Source organism: Leptodactylus fuscus, chromosome 4 (assembly GCF_031893055.1).
Source record: "Leptodactylus fuscus isolate aLepFus1 chromosome 4, aLepFus1.hap2, whole genome shotgun sequence".
NCBI classification, from domain to species: domain Eukaryota; kingdom Metazoa; phylum Chordata; class Amphibia; order Anura; family Leptodactylidae; genus Leptodactylus; species Leptodactylus fuscus.
In genome coordinates, this window is record NC_134268.1 from 200,555,364 (window position 1) to 200,578,036 (window position 22,673).

Below are 22,673 nucleotides of genomic sequence, written 5' to 3' on the forward strand. Positions count from 1 at the left end.
AGCTCAGCCCACTGGTTGAAATGGGACTGAGCTGCCAAGTGGCCATGTGACTGATGGACAAGACATCACATGGCCTGTGAAGTGGAAGTGACGGTCAGGGAGCAGTGATGCCACCTCAAGCATCTGGATCCATGGCAGTCAAAGCTGTAGGATCGCCACCGATTTTGACCTATCCTAAAAAAAACCTTTAATAAAATACCCAAATAGATTTTCCTTTTTATCCAACACCATAGATGTCTAATACTCAGACATATTCATTGGTTATTACCTGTCACCAGCATCAGAAAATTAGAATTTAATGAAGATACATACGGCTCATCTCTATAGCCTTGTCAATGTATAAAATGTTCCCTCAGCTTTCTCAGTAACCTTGTTAGAGGTTATTTATGTCCTCCAAAAACACACTTTGGAAATGCCTGGCATGGGGATGAGATCATCCCTTCAGTAATAAAGCCTATCCGCTTTTAATCTCCATATATGAAAAGAAATCCATGCAGCCTATGACGCCTCGGTACTAGCAACCGGGGAAAACAATATGAGCCAGGTTAGAACACTGTTCTCATTCTGAGACAGAAAAAAAACCTGATGTCTCAGTGTCCAAAAGTTTCCTGAACAACATCAGCGCAACACCCATCCCTAAAATTAACCTACATACCATGAGGTCACTTTCAAGATCTGACCTTCTACACAGTCAGGCGACGTGACAACCAGTGACATGCTTGAGGAGCTTCAACGCGACAACACAAACCTCGAAAGAATTTCATGGTCAATCGTCCGTGTCGTTCAATTCTGCTTCTAGTCTTAGAGCAGTGGTTCTTAACCAGGATCGAACCCTAGGCCATATGCACCGTTCATTTTCCTAGGCCATAGGTTCATTTTGTGTACCAGTAAAAAAAAAAATAAATATACCTATGTCTTGAACTTGGAAATAAATCATATTTGATTTATCACTAAAGAAGTGTGCATATGAAACTGGTGGTTTCGGTACCTCAAACAAGGTTAAGAACCACTGTCTTAAAGGGATTCTACTATTAAAATCACATTTTTTTTCTCGATAACATGTCGGAATAGCCTTAAGAAAGGCTATTCTGCTACCTTTAGATGTCTTCTCCGCGCCACCGTTCAGTAGCAACCCTGGTCTTCGTCTGTATAGAAATGAGTCCTCTCGCAGCACTGGGGGTGGTCCATAGCGCTCAAACAGCACTGGGGCGTCCCCAATGCTGTGAGAGAACTCTCCAGCGACACCTTCATCTTCTTCAGGAATGGCCTCTTCACGCGTCTTCTTCCGGAGCTGGGTTCAAACTTCTAGGCCTCGGGCAGAGCAGACTGCACATGTCCACAAGTTACAAGAAAATAGCCGCTTACTGTGTGCTCTGCCCGAGGCCTAGAAGTTTGAAACCAGCTCCGGAAGAAGACACACAGATAGGCTGTTCCTTAAGAAGATGGAGGTGGCGCTGGAGAGTTCTCTCGCAGCATTAGGGACGCCCCCAGTGCTGCGAGAGAACTCATTTGCATACAGACGAAAACTGGGATTTCTACCGAACAGCGGCGCGGAGAAGACATCTAAAGGTAGGAGAAGAATAGCCTTGCTTAAGGCTATTCCTAAGTGTGATCTACAAAAGATGTGATTTTAATGGTAGAATCCCTTTAACAACTTCTGAGTCATGGTGACATTGTGAAGAAGGACCTCATGGACCTGCTGTGAGATTATTAAGCACAAAAGTTCTACGGATGGAAAGTAGACTTGTCTAGAACCACAAGTAGAAAGATGCCAAGTGTGGCTGTCTCTTGTCAACCTTCAGGTCTGAGCTGAGCAGAAGACCAGCGTAGTCAGCCAGACTTAGTTTCCAAACATGTGACACCTGATAAAGGCTGAAAACCCAAGTCTCCTGTCGGTAACCCTACCACTCAGTCAGGTAGTCATGACTCATATCTTCCAATCATTGCAGATTTAATCATATTCACCAAATTTTTCTGAGAACAACTTTACGAGGAGGAACCTTTACAAGGCTGACTCCAGGCTGTATCTGGAAATTGAGCTACAGAACTCCATGTCCAAAGGTTCACCAACCTGTGTAACAGAGCTGATCACGTTCTCAGGAGTAGCGAAGACCAAAAAGAAGACAGTGGACAAACTCTAGAACAAAGTAAGTCAGGCAAGTCAAATTCTAGGCGTGACATGAATTACTCTGGATGAAAAGTTGAGTTTTTAGTCATTACACAAAGGTTTCAAGAAGCCCAGAAGGACCTGTATCCATAAAGTAACTGCTATACACAAAAACACAGGCCACACATTTAGAGGTAAGGAGAGGTGTTCAGGGTTCTTTTATCAAAAGTGAATTGAAAAAGAGAAGAAATGCCATCTTTTCCTTTATGGGTTCTCTTCTTTTAAGATCCACGCAAAACAGACCTGAACATGTCCTTGCCTTTATTTCAGCCAGCTTCACACGGACAGATTTAGTTTGGAAGATACTGACTGGATGTGAGCAGAACTTCCCAAACGTGAACCCTAGGAGGAGAGTAATAAGCCCAGCATCAGTTATCTTTGTGGAGATCAAGGGAATCCAGGACTCCTAGCATCAAAGATTAGTTCAGTCTCAGGTGCGATCAGAAGAATCCTGTCCATATTTCTTGGACCACGTGTGTCTTTTTGAAGCAGGGCTTTGGAAAAATTCCAGGAGCCATTCTTCCTGTCACAGCCACATGTTCAATTCACACTTGCCCTAGGTTCACGCTAGCACTGGCTCTCCATTAATCCGATTGTCTATGACAAGCCTCTCGCGGGAATGACTAGGAAAACAGATTTGTGGCCCATATACAAGAAGTTATAATAGTTGGCCTACATTCCAATCACATGACCACAATGCAAAAAGGCCCATTTACGTCCATTTATTATGGGGTGGCCAGTATGACATTACAGGACGTGGAGAGATCAGGAAAACGAACAAAAAGAGAGCAGGACAGGTGTGTGATTGGCCGCCATTTCAAGATGGACCCAAACAACAGAGGGAATGTAAACTTAGCGCCACCCATGAATAAAAGGTTCCAGAATGGAGATTATGTGTACTGCTACTGGACATAACCTCTGTCCTGTTAGTACTGTAGGTGAATAATTTAGTATAAGAAGCATCTCCACTGAATGACAATATAGGCTCATGGATAACTTGACTATTTTCGTTACCAACTTGGACCTTCATGTAGAAGATACGTTTAGAAAATTACTATTGCCAAGTTTTCAGACTGACAGTATTAGTCACAGATACTAACGTTCTACAACCATCTCATGGTGACTAGACGAGGCAAGTTCCACCTCTTTAAGAAGGTAAGCCCATCCAGGAGACGGTCTAACATGGTGGTATTACAGGACCAGCGTGGAAGCAGCAGATCCATTACAGCTCTAGTGCTGAAGGTTACTCCTCATCTCAGATATTACTCAACCAGAAGAGTCACTGTGAGGACATACAACCTGGGTTGGCTACCATTAACCTAACACACTTTTAATAAAGTAGTCGTTCCTCTGCTAACATGTTCTGTTCTATTAGGTTTCGAGTAAAAGGCAACGCGAGAGCTGGGTAAAAGACGACAAACACCATCAAGTCACATAATTAATGAAGTTAGAAGAGCAAAGTCAACGTCATCATTCAATGACCCATTTAGAGGACATCTCAACACTTCATACAGTATAAGAGGGCTGTAGCTTGCTCTCTGATAGGTTTAAGACACTGGTTTCCAACAGGACTGTAGAGTCTGTAGACCAAACCACCAGCTCAGACTCCACCACAGCCCAACTCCTTTGTAAATGGCTGACCACCATGGTCAGACAGAAGTAGTAAAGCTCCTCTATTTCGAGAAAAAGTCAGTGATCGATTCCACTGAAAGTAAATCTGTAACAAACTATACACCTTACTATACAATAATAATTCTACAATAAAATTAAAAATAATCATTTTAATTGGAAGACTGAGCCGGAAACTTTTTTCCAACACCAATTCCATCCTAAACTAGCACAAACTCCATAGTCTTGGTCTCCAAGTAGGAATATTGGTTTGTAACAGGTAAAATGCCATTGTTTTAGGGGACACAATCGGTTGACAATGAAGTCTACTAATCCGTCAGTCTACAGTCCATTGCAGTCATGTAGCCAGTTGTACGAGCAAACCAATGTGAAACATGATATAATATGAGGAAAGTTCTATAAAAGCCACAAAAGGACAAACAGCAAAACAAATAAGAGCAACAAAAGACAGAAACATAAGTATGTGGATTGTGGTGCTCACCTGAGCCCCAAAATTGGTATTATCAACATCCTCACATATACAACCCCAAATAAACCCCATTGAAAGTTGACTTTTTAGGATAGGTCATTAACATTAGACTGGGGGATCCAAGTCCCAGCACCCACTCGATTGAAGGGAATATGGCGACCATCGTGGCCTCCTCTTTGGCCTGTGATGTCCCCATCATGGATCACATGGCCTTTTTGTACACAGGCAATACACAATATACGACCATGTGCCCAATATTCAATTAAAATGTTCACCCAAACAACAAATGCCCTTCAACCAGTTGATCGTGGGGATACTGGGAGTCGGGCCCCTACCAGTCTGACACGGGTGACCTATCCTAAGAATAGGATCTAAGTCTTAGTAACCTCCTTAAAGGAAACATATACACAAAGAACTAAGACACATGGCAAGAACAAAGGAGACAGTGCTACATACACCGAAACCTCTTCGAGACGACCACCCAAAACTACTGAAAAGTGGTTTTGTCCTCCATGAAGATGGACGGTATGAATATGTAAGAAACTAGAAATTACGTTCTAATAAAGCAATGGTCTTCTCGACGAGGTATCCCTTTAAATATATCAGGAGGCCATCACCATAGGGAAAACAAAAACACAACAAAAAGCATAATGTCAGCCTCTGAGCAAAGCTACCAACCCAAACATAAAGCAACTTGCAGTAAACGAAAGCGTAAAAATATCACAATATAAAAAAAATTAACGTACAATAAACACTAAATCACTAAGTCATGTCACCAATAAAAACAAAAGGCCCGTTCCCGAATCTCTAAATTTAGCTCCGTAATAAAACAATACATATAAAACAATTCCATATGAGGTCCTTTAAGCTTCGCAATATGGCTGCCGTAGACCAAGGGCTATAAAATAAAACCAGACCTCGGAAATCTCTCTACAATTCATTCCCTTTATTTAGCATCTAAATTTAATTCTTAAGAAGTCAGACACTCGAAAAACAGACTTACTTAATTCTTAGAAGGAGCCATCCGATTTCAGGATTAAAAATATAAAAATTCTTTTTAAAAAAAAAAATCGCTAAATAAAAAGAGCCAAAACCAAAGCCGGAAAGTTCAAAAAGTAGAAAAAAAAAAAAAAATAATAATGAGGTCACTCCCAGATGTGCGTGGAAGCGTGATAATGAGGGAATATTAATAAGCAGGCATTTTCTTTGCCCGTTGCCAAGAAGGTTCTAAGAGGAGTAATTTCAGACGGCAGCTAAAACGCTCTCGCACCAGACATGTGACCACATGACAATCCCAGCACTCCCTCGGAAAATTCTGGATTGGCCGGGGAAAAAGTTGGGGAAAAAGTTTGCAGCGTGGAGTCGCAGAAGAGGCTGAATTTGCCAGTGTTGTCTTTATCCATGCCTGTGTTTTGCCCGCATGAAATTAGAGAATTGCTACAACCTCCGAACACCCAAAGCCAAATGCAGTGTGGTAACTTCACAGAGGAGCAACCATTTATGGCATGGAGAGAGGAACACATGCTCCGGGCTGATCGACCATAAATAGCTCTGCAAACTGCTGGGATCAAATCAGCTGTTCTCCTATTTACTGCCTGTGGCTACCCAGCCCAATTAGAAAGTCAACATTTTCATTCTACGGACAGGAAGGGTTCACTTTTTTTTTTTTGGGTCACCGTTCGCTTGAAATACTATCACATATAAGTGACTGAGCAGGAGAGAAACGCTATACCTGGGAGACACGAAAATTAAGGTTGCATGCTTTTTATCACATTTGTCTGACAGATCACTAGGAGGTCACACGTTGCAGAAAATCTGTGTTTTTAGTTGCAGATTTTGCAGGGTTTTGTGTTCAGCCATATCCAAAAAATTGTGGAAAATAAAAGGAATCCCTTATAGCTCTGCCTTCTACTAAGGCTCTATTCGGAGGACGATGAAGCACAGATACTGCACCTATTTTCACAGATCCTTCATCGAGTGCAGTCTATTATGGCTCAGTTCACATCTGCGTTCAGTTCAGTTTTTCCCTCAGCATTTTCCATGCGGTAACCGAGCAGAAATCACTTGAACCCATTGTAGTCTATGGGGTCTGTGGGTTTCTGTAGGTAACTGCTTTTTTTTTTATTTTTTATTTTTTTTTATGCGGATTAGGTTTCCGTTTAGAGGGTTCCCAAGCGGGCTCTCCAAACAGAAAGCTATGCACAGATGTGAACCAGGCCTAACCAATGAATGAATGAATAAATAATTAAATAAATAAAATAGCAAAATTTAGGGGGGGGGGGGGATGCTAAAATGGACACTCTCCTGGGCCTCCAATCATTATACTCAGGGGTCTGAAAAAAAGACATCCCCCCCCCACGAATATGATAGCGCTTGTGGGGCCTGGTAGTTACGCCCCTGTCTGTGAGCCAGATGCAGCCTTCAAAAGAGGCTCATGATCCATAGGTTCCAGACACCTGCTCTAGGTGAACTGAACCTAATGCAGCCATGTGATGGCCATGGACATTAAAGGGGTATTCCCACCTCACATACTCATCGGTCTTCACTGCTGTAAAATCTTCTTTCTTCCTGGTTTCTTGCATCATTTGGTGGGCGGAGTTTCACATGCAAAGTGCCGTTTAGCTCCGCTCCCAAATTTGTATGTAGCTCCGCCCACACATATTGGACTATGAAGTACAGGCAGCAGCAACTCCATTCTGTGTTACATACAGAGACTGCCTGTCTCTGCCATAATGAACACAACTGAATTAGCTAGCCTGATAACTGGGAGAACAGAAGAAATGAAAGCAGCTCCTCTCCTCTATCTGCTAACAGGAAGCTAGGTCACATGGTGTAGACACAGGAATAGCTAGATACACAGGCTGGCTCCCTGCACTTAACCCCTCCTCCCTCCCCCCTGAGAGCAGCAGATACATCACTTGACTCATGAGCAGCTAAGTCAGGGCTGTGGCCACAAAGAATTGAATAAAGTAAGATGGTGGACAAACAAAAGGAGTTCTGCTGAAGCAATGTATTTAGGAAAAGTCTTACATCCACATTAACAAGCAGTATAGATAGGATCCTTGTGATGGGACAACCCCTTTAAAGAATACCTTAGTTTTCATAGTACAGACCATACAGCAAGACCGTACGCATATTTCAACTTTTTTTTTTGACTGCATAAGCTTTCATACATAATATCCCATCAGTTTTTTCTGCTGCCAATATTCACATTATGGCTGCAGCACATTTTCCATTTGTCTCTGAGGCTGTGGGCTTGTACAATAAAGGAGCAGTCTGACACTTTCCTATCCATTACTACTGTCACTACTGGTTCTACATCTACCATAATTCTGCCAGGACTAACAATACAATAGCAAACACGCAGCTGAGAAAGGCCCAAATGCCAAAATATTGGAGAACCAGGAACACAGGACTGTAAATACAGGGCAAATACAGGCAAGTAAGCAGTTAAAACACAGAAAAAACTAAAATATCAGCACAGTCAGGAAAGCTGCTGCTGTCTGTAAATAATATCCCATCTGCAATGATACAAGTATAAGACTTTTCTTACATTAGCTTTAAGATTTACAGAATCTTCAGCCATTTGCACAGAGCAGGTTTCAGAAATGCAGGAGGAGAATCGACCCCTCCCATCAACATCCACTGCTTAAAGAGGGAAAATCGCCCCTCCACTCAGTCTTTCCATCTTGCTTCCATCTCATATCTAGGGACAAACTTCACTGGACAGGAGTTAACTGCAGATTACCGTATATACTCGAGTATAAGCCGACTTTTTCCATGCTGAAAAAGCTCCCTTCGGCTTATACACGAGTCAGGGTCCACGGAGCACAGAAAACTGGAAGGACCTGGAAGGGGGAGGGCCTTTAGTGCTACTGCTCTGTGATTGGCTTGTCATGAGGTCACGTGACACTGATGTCATCGAAGGTTCTGTAGCCACTGGTATGTAACATCTGCAGATAAGGTTGAGTCTAAATCCTAGTAGCTCCGCCCACACCAGAGTCCGATCACATGGTCATGACATCATCAGAGGTCCTTTAGCACACTAGGATTTAGCATCTCCCCTGCAGATGAGTGGCCAGGATTCATTGTGTCTTATGGAAGATGTCTGTCGTATGGAGGAGAGGAGGCTGCAGTAACGTGACACACAGGGACCTTCCTTTAGTTACTCTGCCTAATAATCTCAGGCATTTGGGGTTATTAATTTAGTTTTAGTAACTCCATGTGCCTCACATTAATAACAGTTAACCCCATCATGTCCCTCATATTAACCCCTGTGTGCCCATATAAGGGTTACTAATATGTGAGACACATGAGGGGACTAATGAAGGACCTTAATTATGAAGTACCTCATTATTACCTCCATATGTTCCACATAGCAGTAACTCTTATGTGAGGCACACAGGGGGTTAATGTGAGGGACATGATGGGGTTAATTGCCATTACTATGATCCCCATGGAGTTACTAAGCTGCAATGCACATGACCAGACTATCTGCAATGGTGGATTTGCCCCCCTCGGCTTATACTCGAGTCAATAAGTTTTCCCAGTTTTTTGTGGTAAAATTAGGGGTCTCGGCTTATTCAGGCTGGCTTATACTCGAGTGTATATGAGCTAGAAGGGGGGACACCTAGTGGCAGGACCTATAGAGAGCTTCTTCAGGCAGAAAACAGGCACATTTTAATTAAAGTGCATTGCATGTTGGTCCACAATCACATGCTGTATGATATAAGACTAGATTGTCTGAAAAGTTTATGTTTGTAGGTTAAAGAAAGAAAAGAAAAAAAAAATACACCTACCGTATTTTTCGGACTATAAGACGCACCTAGGTTTAAGAGGAGGAAAATAGGGAAAAAAAATTTTGAAGCAAAAACTGGTAAAATAATTAATATATGGGAGTTGTAGTTTTGCAACAGCTGCAGGGCCACATTGACAGGTGACCCTGCAGCTGTACGGGATGCATAGAGTGTTTTTTTTTTGCGGGGCCAGAAGTACTTTTTAGTTTACCATTTTGGGGAATATCTATTGCTTAGATCACCTTTTATTGAAAAAAAACCCGGTGGTTTATGACATATGATTTTCTACTTTTAGATATATATATTCTAGGGACAGGAGGTGATTTTGAACTTTTATTTATTTCATATTTTTATTATATATTTTTAAAGCTTTTTTTTTTTTTTTTTTTTTTTTTTTTTACTATTTTATTCCCCCCCCCCCCACCCGCGCGAGTCACATGCAACAAAAGCCGCATACGATATTAGGGTAATGTGAATGACACCTAAGGCCTCCAGACACTACCAGGGAGGCCGATGTCCTCCGAGTCACTGGACATACACCAAAGCATGAATATGGTTTGTTTTTTTTTATGTAGATTGTGAGCCCCATATAGGGAACACAATGTACATTTATTATCCTATCAGTATGTCTTTGTAGAATGGGAGGAAATCCACACAAACATGGGGAGAACATACAAACTCCTTGCAGATGTTCTTGGCGGGATTTGAACCCAGGACTCCAGTGCTGCAAGGCCACCGTGCTAACAACTGAGCCACCGGGTTGAATATGCCTCATGTCATACACCGCCCTGCAGAATGTCTGCAGATTGTTCCTTCTCATCCGACTTGCATAATCTTTAGTTATTGGAGCGGCCATTGATTTCCCGTAAATCCCCGATATCTCGTGCTTTATCTTATGAGGTCATGGATTGTAGCTACAAGACATTCTATAGAGAGCAACACCATAGACGAGGGCGAGGTACAAGAGGACCTGTCAGCATTCTGGATGTGTTTGTACTAGGAAATATTTTCTAATTCTGAAGAAACCCCGTTTTGTAAATTCCTCTTTTGTTCCTCCTGGAAATGCACAACTAAAACAGAACCAGGTGTTGCCACTCCTCTGGTTAAAGTGACTTCCCTACAAAGTGACCTGATCAATTGAGTAGTTCATACAAGCTTCATAAGTGAAAACTAGTGCTTTTAACATGCTAGCGCCATGATGCCAAGTGCTACAGACCCGCCCCTAAATCCTGCAGTTTTCACTCTGACCACCAAGCCTAATAATAGACTGACACTAGCCAATTTTGAAATGTCCGCAGTCACTTCATTTTCATCACAGACAGGATTGTAATAGAAGATAACACCTTTATAGATAACACCACCGATGCGCTGACAGTGGATGATGCCACCATGTATCTCCTTCCTCTCCCTGCACTGAGGGTGTCTATAAAACTCTCCTATAGACCTCAATGCTTTGGATCCAGACCATTGCTGCCCATGTCCATGACGGTGCTGTAAAGCGTATCACTAAATGCTGTTAACAGGGTGTTGAAGAGTAAGAAAGATGGCTGCCTCCATAATAATGTATAGTCATTAGAAAAAAAATCTACAATTTGAAAATAAAAACAGTGATGGCCTCAATTTTCATTGTTTGGTTGCAATAACAAGAACAAGTGTTACAAAAATATTCGTAGTTGTACCGTAGGGGCCAAGGTAAACAATCGAGACGACGTGGTACTTGTGGGAGTGCAGCAGACCATCAAAATTGTTGCTGGTGGGGTGAAGAAAGTCAGAACCCCATTAAAGATAGGCCATCAGTTTTAATAACCTGGACGTGGTGGTGGTTATGGGTTACTGTAACGCGTGTGTTATAGACATGAAGGCCACTCTGGGGTAAGTCTGAGTCAGGCCCACGTGGATCTAAACTTTGTGGCCCATCTGTCCCTTTACAGACCCTTACCCTCGATCCACAATATAGTGGATACATGTCATATCAATGGGTCCATCAGCGATCAGGAGAACGGGGGACTAACAGGGGACGGAATCCCTGAATGGTTTTGTGACATGACCCGACACCAATCAGCAGCCTAAGACGTTCCGGTGACTTTCCTTAACCTATTGACTGGCCTCAGAGGTCATGAGCGATGGGGACTTCCATCGGACCGGACAGTGGCCTAGGACAATGGAGCACGGGGACAGGTGAATAGGAGATTTTCTCTTTTTTTTTTCTTAACCTTCCCAGATTTTTTTTTTTTTTTTTTATGGACAACCCCTTTAAGGATAGTGTGTATATTTCTATAAGTTTCAATCTTCCATTCAGAAATGGCTGATAACACAGAACAATAGAATAGATTTGACTAAGCCGTCAGCCATTATAGACTCAGCCTTCCCAGAAACAGGTCATAAATTAACCCCGCGTTACTCTGCCTCAGGCCCATGGTCCCCGTTACAGTAACTTCCAATTTTCCATGGTTTATGCTCTTCGAACATACAGTAATCCTTCCAGTGAGTGTTACTAAATCACCGCTGCAAGAAGCCAAAAGGCGGAGCGGGGAGGAGGGGGCCGTGCGAGGAGGAGGGGGCCGAGCGCTCTCACTATGACAGACCCCGCAGACGGAGAGTCATTCAAAACAGCTGTGCAAAATATTCCTGAATAATTCAATCAGCGTTTCATGGATCCGATCCCCGGCGAGTATTATCATATCCTGCTCGAATACACAACTTGTTTTATCCATTCTCCATGCCAAGTGAGCAAGATGAAAAGTTCATGGGAATACAGAAGGGGCAACGTAAATGGGCACAGAGGAAGTACCAAAATAACTGATGACAAATCGAGATACGCCGCACCTTACAGAGCAGTGTACACACAGCCCGAGGAGTCTGGAACGGAGGGGAACGTTACTTCTTTTGTTTAGGGGTACGAGCTGGACCCAAAAGCACATCTGTACCCCATAAGCCAGATATTACAAGATCAAATCATAGGTCATATGGGTTTTTTATACAATAGAAAAACTTAAACTACTCCAGAGAAGACAACACAGGTTGGTGCAGATTTTGTTAGCAGGGTTAAGGGTGAAATTGCCCTAAAAACACCCAAGCTCTACAGCAATACATTGGGTGAATTTATAAATGGAGTTGCCCAGGATTAGCAATTTTGTGGAAGGGGGCCAAGAAAGGTAAGAAAAAAAAAACAAAAAAAAAACACGCAGACTCCACCCATACTTACCTGTCCTCAGTGCTTCCACCAAGGTCTGATGCTGCTGAACAGCGGCCCAAGGAAAGGACATGGGAAGTCACGTGCAGTAGAGACACCGGAGCTCACGGGACCACACTGCAATGGGAGACACCAGAGCTCATGGGACAGGAGGATATGGGGGTAGTTTATTTCATTTTCCCCAGCCACCTTGCAAAAAAACTGCTTATCCTGGACTATCCCTTTAAGACTGATGTGTCAGTCTTAATCCATATCACCACACTGAGTTTTCTGGCCCCAAACTGATTTTGTTTATACAGATGATCTATCAGAATGTGATCTGTTGAGGGCTGGCACAGATCAGTTGTTCTAGCAATTTCCAGGTAACGTGTGCAGCACCAATCCTATTCAAGTAATCGGACCAATGCAGCAGCCCCTTCCACGGCATAGCTGTGCTTCCAGGGAAATGCAGCACCTGTTACTTTAAAGGGTCATTGATGCGCACGCTCCCATCCACAACATAGTTGTTTCCAGGGAAATCCAGCACTGCTCATTTTACTGAAATAGGATTATTACTGCACTCATTCCACATCCAATAGCGACTTCATAGAGACGTCTAGAACAGCTGATCTGTGTAGGGTTCGGGTGTCAAATCCAACAGATCATACCCTGATGACTTATCCACACGATAGGTCACCAGTATGAGAAATCAGTTTATGGCCAGAAAACTCAATAATGCCGAGTTCACACTAAGTTTTTTGGACCGGATTTTGACACGACAGCCGCCTCAGAATCCGCCTCTCGCAGCTAGCCACGACTGGATGCAGAAGGAACAAAGTGGCCCCATCAAGTAAGGGCCGTACGCCAAAGATGAGCCCCATTTACAGAAAACTGATGGGGATGGGTTAGGAAATTCCTCGTATTATGTCAATGGTATGCCGGGGTATGTGTCCTGACCTGGTTATGGCCCAAAATACTATATAATGTAAGTGCCTATCCGGGGGTGATCAAGAGGACACATTTTGGAGGCTCAAATGCAATATCCAAATCCACATAGTTGTATATTAGGTTTAGTCAGGTACGGGGACCCATCAAGGGTGCAATGGGAAAGTTGTAAAGTTCCTATGTGCTATATAATGGGCCTCTCTGAACGCTACCAAATGCATCATAAAGTATAATATACAACAGATAGAAACATAAAACAATGTAAATCCGTTGCAACTCCACTAGTTAACTACAAATATACATTAAATCTGCTGTAGATTGCACAAGGTGATTGATATTCAAAGAAAGTCCATAATAAGTCTGCACATAGAGATTTATGGAAGCCAAATCCATTAAAAAGAGCATCCAACCAGAGCCAAACCCACTGACAGCTAACACTTACTTTTCCTTGCCTGGTGGACACTTCTACTTTAGAGTCCAAAGAGCAAACCCTCATATAACCACGAGACCTGAAAGACAAAAAAATAACAAAACGTTAATGTCACACTTCCACCTGTATCGTGAGCTGTGCAAGGTGAAAATGTGCTGCAGCCATAATGGGACTATTAGCAGCAGAAAACTGATAGGACACCATGTCTGACGGCTGATACAGTCCATGCATGTACCTTTAACCCTGACATCATCACGCGAGTACAAGGAAGAGACAGCAATACCTGGCAATTCCCAAAGTTAAAAACTTTGAGCACCTCTACAATGAATACTTCAGGTTCTGTCCATGGATGACGGTAACATATGGGACCAGCCACACATAAAAGTTCTAAGTTTACGGTTTCGCCTCATAGTCATAATACAGGTCTCTTTCATACAAACATTACATAACTGAAATGTACCATATAAAAGTACAAACCCACACAAAAATGGAATGTGAGATGACACAGACGAGCGATCTGTTCCTATAAATGGGAAGCATTCTTTCTGCTTCCCTGGAATTGTGGCAGGAGACGTGTTACATTTTTGTTAGCATAGCTGGAGTTTAGACTAAGATCTGTCTACATGATGTGCATGTCTTAAAGAAGACCTGTCACCACTCCTGTCTAGGCCCAACACAACAATTCCGGGTTCTTTACTTAGAACTTTGCATATAACTTTCTGCGCATGCGCACTGAAACCAGGAACTGCGCCGGCCCGGAGAATACAGGCAGTAGGCGAATATAAAGCTCTAGACTCTGTCCGCAACTTCGTCTGTGTGTTGTTGGCATCGATGATCCGCCTATATTCAGCAAATTGCTGTCGTCGATGGTTCGCCTGCTCCGGCGGCACTTAAGCTGTCCTGCTGCTGAACTTGTTCCTCACACTGTGCCTGTAATTCTTCCAGCATCTCACTGGAACAGCAAATAATGAGTGTGTTGTTGGCATCGATGATCCCCATCAGCTCCGCTTGAGGAGAGCTCTGTGACCTCTGGCTACCTTCCTAGCTCTTGTGGTTTTAGACTTTTGCAACAAAATAGATTATTTTTTTCCCGGCATGTTTAAAATTGACAAACTGCCAATTTAAATTAATGGTGATTGCCCATGTCAGTTTGTCAGCACTGCCTGAAGCTGATCAGATAATATGCAAATTGTGTACACAAGCCACTGAGGGTTAGCACGTGTTTACATAGAGAGATAACAGACCTGGGACCTTAGATAAGCTGCTGCAAGAGCAGTGTAAAATAGTACGTGAACATAAATTCATAACAGTCGTGAAGCCATGTCATTTACCAGGATAAAAAGTAGGCTATGTTTTAATCTAGTTTACAAATTATGTGCCGAATTTCATTCAAATCCGTTCAGCCGTTTTTGCGTGATTGAGGAACAAACAAACTTTTATATTAAATAAAATAAATAAATAATATAATAAATAATAATAATATAATATTAGTAGGAGGATTTTTATTTTTAATGTGGCCATGGATTGTGGTATAACAAGGCGATTTGGGACACTAATCCCCTGGTTCATAAGGACCTGTGGGTGGTTTAGTGTCCTAACTCTCCCTTTAAGTATAGATATGAGTAACCCTTCCATGGTCACATACTGAAGAGCTGCTCTGTGGAATATGACATATGGCGGCACTTGACCTCCAGGATATTCTTCTCACTACAGTTTACAGAGAGCTGTCTGTTTCAAGATTTCCTGCAAAGGAGAAGTGCCAACATCGTAGACGTCTTAGAGAATGTATGAGATTGCTTGTAACAGATCATCCAATGAATGAAGTCACTTAGAATATGAAGACAAGAATAAACCCAAGTTTTCCTGAGGCTTCATGAGATGGGCTTTGTGTTGTTTTCAGGCACGGCAGACATCCTTAAAGAGATCCTATAATTCAGACGACATTTTTTCTAAGTACCACGTCGGATTAGCCTTAAGAAAAGCTATTCTTCTCTTACCTTTCGTTGTCTTCTCTGTGCCGCCGTTCGCCTACAATCCTGGTTCTTGTCGGTATGTAAATTAGCTCTCTTGCAGCACTGGAGGCGGCCTCAGCGCTCAGACAGCACTGGGGGCGGCCCCAATGCTGCGAGAGAACTCTCTCCAGCGCCGCCTCCATCTTCGTCAGGAACGGCCTCTTCCTTCTCTTCTTCCGGCGGTGTCTTCTTACTTCTAGGCCTCGGGCAGAGCAGACTGCGCATGCCCACAGGCCTCGAGAAAATGGACGGTTACAATACTATGCAAGCGTCCATTTTCTTGTGGCCTAAGGGCATGTGCAGTCTGCTCTGCCCAAGGCCGGAGGCCTTAGAAGTTACAAGCCACCGCCGGAAGAAGAGGCTGAAGATGACGCTGCTGAAGAAAATGAGGCGGCGCTGGAGAGAGTTCTCTCGCAGAATTGGGGACACCCAACAGTGCTGCGAGAGAGCTAATTTACATACCGACAAGAACCAGGATTGTAGGCGAACGGCGGTGCAGAGAAGACAACAAAAGGTAGGAGAAGAATAGCCTTTCTTAAGGCTATTCCGACGTGGTACTTAGAAAAAATGTCATCTGAATGATAGGATTCCTTTAAATGGGAGTCAGGGTTATCTACTCAATGTAGGTCTGACTCTCTAAACCCATATCCGATGTCAGCATGTGTGTATATACAGTGCTGTGCAACTGTATTAGGCAGATGTAGAAAAATACTGTGAAGTGAGAAGGCCTCCAGAAATATAAGGGTTAATAGTTCATTTTTGTCAATGAAGAAAATAGAAATGTAAATCCCATCAATATTTGGTGTGACCTCTGCCCTTTGGAGGAGGAGTTCTGGAAGTGATGATACGGCCCCCATAGATACAGCCCTGATCTCATCCTCATGCAGTCTGTCTAGGATAACATGAAGAGATAGAAGGGTTGGAGCAAGCCTACATCCACAGAAGATCTGTGCTTAGGTCTCCAATATGGCGGGAACAACCTCCCTGATCTCAACATCATCCAGTCTGTCTGGGATGACATGAAGAGAGAAGAATTGGAACAAGCCTACATCCACAGAATGTGCTTTATTGGTGTAGGTCCTATACGCGGGGCTACCGCAAAACTGTTTCCATTAGCTGCCCCCATGAGACTTGGGCATGGGTTGCCAATTCCCCAGCTGCCCTTCCTTGGACTCTTTGGTTGATACGAACCACTGCATACCTCGAGCACAAGGCCGGCTGTTTTGGAGACAATCTGACTGGTCGCCCAACTTAACAGTTTGGTCCATTACTCAGATCCTTTCGCTTGCCCATTTTTACGCTTCCAACACAAGAGCTTCACAAACTGGCTGTTCCCCATGACAGGCGCCATTGTCACGACATCATTATCAGTATTTACTGTGGCAATTGTTTGGAGTCCCCCCTCCTTTTCCTATACACTCACCGGCCACTTTATTAGGTACACCATGCTAGTAACGGGTTGGACCCCCTTTTGCCTTCAGAACTGCCTCAATTCTTCGTGGTATAGATTCAACAAGGTGCTGGAAGCATTCCTCAGAGATTTTGGTCCATATTGACATGATGGCATCACACAGTTGCCGCAGATTTGTCGGCTGCACATCCATGATGCGAATCTCCCGTTCCACCACATCCCAAAGATGCTCCTCTATTGGATTGAGATCTGGTGACTGTGGAGGCCATTGGAGTACAGTGAACTCATTGTCATGTTCAAGAAACCAGTCTGAGATGATTCCAGCTTTATGACATGGCATTGCATTATCCTGCTGAAAGTAGCCATCAGATGTTGGGTACATTGTGGTCATAAAGGGATGGACATGGTCAGCAACAATACTCAGGTAGGCTTTGGCGTTGCAACGATGCTCAATTGGTACCAAGGGGCCCAAAGAGTGCCAAGAAAATATTCCCCACACCATGACACCACCACCACCAGCCTGAACCGTTGATACAAGGCAGGATGGATCCATGCTTTCATGTTGTTGACGCCAAATTCTGACCCTACCATCCGAATGTCGCAGCAGAAATCGAGACTCATCAGACCAGGCAACGTTTTTCCAATCTTCAATTGTCCAATTTCGATGAGCTTGTGCAAATTGTAGCCTCAGTTTCCTGTTCTTAGCTGAAAGGAGTGGCACCCGGTGTGGTCTTCTGCTGCTGTAGCCCATCTGCCTCAAAGTTCGACGTACTGTGCGGCGTTCAGAGATGCTCTTCTGGCTACCTTGGTTGTAACGGGTGGCTATTTGAGTCACTGTTGCCTTTCTATCAGCTCGAACCAGTCTGGCCATTCTCCTCTGACCTCTGGCATCAACAACGCATTTCCGCCCACAGAACTGCCGCTCACTGGATGTTTTTTCTTTTTCGGACCATTCTCTGTAAACCCTAGAGATGGTTGTGCGTGAAAATCCCAGTAGATCAGCAGTTTCTGAAATACTCAGACCAGCCCTTCTGGCACCAACAACCATGCCACGTTCAAAGGCACTCAAATCACCTTTCTTCCCCATACTGATGCTCGGTTTGAACTGCAGGAGATTGTCTTGACCATGTCTACATGCCTAAATGCACTGAGTTGCCGCCATGTGATTGGCTGATTAGAAATTAAGTGTTAACGAGCAGTTGGACAGGTGTACCTAATAAAGTGGCCGGTGAGTGTATATCTTCATTACACACCTAACATGGCCGCCGGAGAGGTCTATAGGACAACTATAGCCGTGCAATTCTGGCATGATCTACGCACCCCTCTCAAAACCTAAATCCCTGCTTCTGCTCAAATAAATATGAGAGCGATAAATCCACTTGTCCGGATCAGCTTGTTCTGCTTTTTAGAAAGCTCTAATACGAGAGGGACAAGAGGTTAGAAAAACACAACAAGCATCAAAAGTGAAGCCTCACGTAGCGGCGGGAACGTTCCTGCACAAACTTACACCAATTCTCACCAACACTTGTAAAATATACAACCACACTGTGAAAAAAATACTACAGAGTAATAATGCTTTCACATTCACACTATTGTTATTAGAGTTTGTTCCAGTGATGGATGAGAACAACGAACAAATAACGGTAAAGATCATCATCTTATTAATCGGTAAGTGCATCAAGGGAGGGGCTTGATATGTCCACAGTTTCAAGTGCACTGGTTTTCCACCAGAATAAGTCCACACCGTTGGCCTCTCTGATAATAAAGGTATGTTTCTGCCGCTATTAAAGACTCCTCCATGGAGCCATTATTGGTTTTGGAGGTATTTTGGACCTGACAAAATCCCTTTAAGCCACACCCCTGAGGTTCTCTCCAGCTAAACATGGAGCAGATCAGCAGTTTTCTGCCAGATTTTACAATACTGTCAGCAAGATTTTCTGCATGATCCTGGAACAAACATGGAGGATCATATAAGTAACATAATCTGACCAGGAAGTCAGTGGATTGCCGGAGTAGTTTGCCAGGATCGGGAGAGGAGTCTTCCAGGATGAGGAGATTTCAACCCTAAAGGAGCTGAATGGATGTTGTGGGAGAGATAGCAAAATAGGCTATAGCTGGTGGAGAGGCTGCAGTTACACCCTGGCCCCACCACCTGGGGGGGCCCTACAGCTGATCCAACCAGCACATAAGGGGGTACTTAAAAGGAGTTGTCCAGGAACTCTGCCAGGGAAGGTGAACAAAAAACAAACAAAAAAAACCCCCAAAAAAACACAACCTCACACTCACCTGTCCCCGGTGCCTCCCACCATTTCAGTCCTGATGCTCTCGGGGTCTTGTTCTTTTGGAAGTCATGTGAAACAGGACATCAACTATGACGTCCTGTGTATGTGAGCAACGTCCCAGGTTCCTTTCTGTAGGCCACCGATTGGCCTCAGAGGTCATGTGAGCTGAAAGAAGTCCCAGGGCACCATTGGGTCAGACAATGGCAGGGGACACCAGTGCACCAAGAACAGGCGAGTATGGGCTTGTGTTTTTTTTCATTTTTCACCTTCCTCTATTCAGCCACATCAGAAACAGGGTTTTCTTATGAAATGTACTTTAAATAGTCCTACAGTAACTTGGATTGAGTTTTGTTCAGATACATTAAAGGCCGTGCGGGGAGTAAAATACACCGCCCATGTGTACACACCTACACAGATAAATAGTCTGAATTTTCTATGTAATACCAATGCCTGCAAAAATAGCTTGTTCTATCTGGTAAGTGATGATATAATCTTCTATACGAGACCCGGTGATGTCATCTGTATGATATCAGCTGTCAGCGTCAGTCACGTGACTCAGCAGAATCTTCAACACTCAATGACGAGAAGTCGTCTTATAGACATGAGGTCAAGTTGGCGTCTGCCTTAGTATTCAGTTTATCTATTAGGACTTATAACGGGGTCAGTCATGGCGTCCGTCATTTCACTAGAAAGAACAGGTGGGTCCATAGCCCCATGCCGCAGAAACGTTTTTCATTGTAGATTTAGTTGCGGGTTTTTTTGACCCAAAGCCAAAAGCGCCTTCAAAGAGAATGGGAAGTGCAAAGAAGCGCTTATTACTGCTCTTCTAAATCCACTCCTGGCTAAGGCTGGGCGATGAATTAAAAAAAATAACCAAAAACAACAAGGATAACCGGAGAGATTTTGTTCATGTCTGTAATTTTGGATTCGGTTATTACGATATTTGCAGTTTCTTCCGGGCCGAACACATTCGAACCGAAACGCCTCTTATTATACTTGGGGGTCTCTTCACATCCCAGAGTATTATAAGTGAAGGTCCAGCGGAGGCGATCAAACATAAAAACTGTTACTCACCTCTCCTGCTTGTCATCGGGGACCGCTGAAGTCCATCCATGGCGTCGCAACACTTGTGTCTATGCATCACGACGCTACGCAATGCTGAGGCCCAATCACAGGTCTTGGCGGTCCATGACATCAGTTAGAAGCGCCAAAGACAGCAGAGAGTTTCACCAGGGCCCAGGACAGGTGAGGACATGGGTGAGGTGAGTACAGGGGTAGTCTCTGCTGCATGAGGTGACCTATAGAAAGCCCCTTCCAAATATAAAAAAAATATCTTTGGCCGTGTTCGGGTGACACTCGCAAGGTTTGCCCAACACGTAAGACCTACTAAATAATCGCCATTAATCATAACTAAGGTAAAATGCCAAATTAATCACGATTTTGATTTCGGTCATAATCCCCCAACGCTACTCTTAGCTTTGGCGTCAGAGTCAGAGCCAATTTTGAATGAAGTCAGAAAAAAATTACCAACTACAGCCTATGCTGCGTTACATTCTATTATTCAGGCTTGGTTCGCACTACCATTATTCAATGCCCGTTGTTCTCATCCATCATAGGATCAGAGCAATAGACATTAAACGACTAAGGCAGATGGAGCTCCTTCCACCGAGTGTCCATCTACATTCACCAAAAAACCCCACAAAGTAGTGACAGAAATATCTCTTTAAATGGACCCCTGGTATTTTGTGATCAGTATATCTGACACCATGAATACTGCCGACAACTTTGCTTAAAAACATTTTTAAAAAAATATATAAAATTCCATGTGGGAAACTGATGTGTAAATGCTGATCCAGGGACGGAGACTATGGAGAGGTTAATACAAACATCCCGTGCAGCTGCACACACTGTATATATGGATATATAGGCGCAGGAACTAGGTCTATGGGAATCCATGGCTGCTAACCAATTTCTTCTACCTTTGTAAAACACTGCATAGGGCGGCACAAAATAACAGCGTGTGCTCTGAGGATACAGGACAATAGTGACCCTTGTACAGATAATAGTGCGCTATGGCGGCTCGGCAGGTCCTGTCCTCCCCCTGCAGCCCAATCCCGGTGACCATCGCACTGCTGTGTACCAATACTGACACCCAATGGCTGCTCCACAGCTGACACTTCTGTGAGACGGCAAACCCTGGGGGTCAAGATACAGGAAATAATCCAAATAATAGAGCGCCCCCCTGCCTGTGTGTATACATAACATGTACGGTATACACTACACTATGTGCGTTCTTTTTCTCTTCTGAGGATTGTATTCACATGCAACTTGAATGCGATTTGTTGCAAACATTTCGGAGACTGAACATCTGCACCATTATGGCAGATCTCGGGGCCTGTCATGTGACAGATTTACAGTCAGAGGAATTTCTGCAACAAATCCGGTGTGAACACACCTTAAGGAGCAAATATATGAATTTATCGACCACGTAACTTCTGGTACTAAAATAAGTATTTGTTTGCCGATCTATATACGTTAGTAAACCAACTGCAGACTGTACAGTAGTGCAAGGGTGGTACTCCAGCTCGTGTGGTACTACAACTCCCAGCATTCCTACTTGTTCTACTAGTGACCAAGGGTGCCAACATTGCACTAGTGAAAAAACACTCACTATAAAAGGGATCACATGTAGGCTGGAGGATTCATCGAAAAATAACCAAAACCAAATGTCAAATCAAGTGTTACTCACCTCTCCCGGGCTCCAGCACCTCTCCCTGTACTTTTTGGCACTTCTGTCAGGGACTACGGAGGTCTTTCATTGGGCCTCAATGATCCCGGACATCAGGCAGAGGTGTCGAAAAGAAAAGGGAGCCCAGAGAGACGACAGAGTGTAATAGAAATTTTGGTTGGGCCGTATTCAGTCTGAACGAAACCAGTGGGCAAATCTTAATAGGTTTCTCAAATGTCTTAAGGGGGTGGATTTAAAGGGGTGTGACCTAAATAATCGCCATCCATCGTACTCAAGGAACAATCTGTAATAAAGCGCCTACAGTAATCTATGAGCCTATACTGTATCGGGTAAACGTGGGGAGCGGCAACAAGCCACTCCGTCGTGACCAGGGAACTTAAAGGGATTTTTTTTTTTTTTTTAATTCAGTAAACCAGATGTAATAAAAAATCTCCAATCAGAAAAAAGTGAGATATATATATATATATATATATATATGTAGTGAATGCAGTGATGGTTCAGTGGTGTTATCTCTAGAGGTGTTATCTTCTACTGTAATTCTGTCTGACATAAATGAGGCGACTGTTGCAAAGAAAACTTCATAGAACTGGCAAGTGACAGTCTGTATTCTT

General features: G+C 43.5%; 1 protein-coding gene across 1 annotated transcript in view; it reads right to left on the reverse strand.

The window, feature by feature from the left end:
* SVIL (supervillin) overlaps window positions 1–13,641 on the reverse strand; it is a 126,849-nt gene extending 113,208 nt beyond the window's left edge. The window contains exon 1 of the mRNA XM_075271570.1: window positions 13,621–13,641. The gene's annotated coding sequence lies outside the window, so the exon portion shown is untranslated. The remainder of the gene's footprint in view (window positions 1–13,620) is intronic.
* Window positions 13,642–22,673: the final 9,032 nt, after the last annotated feature.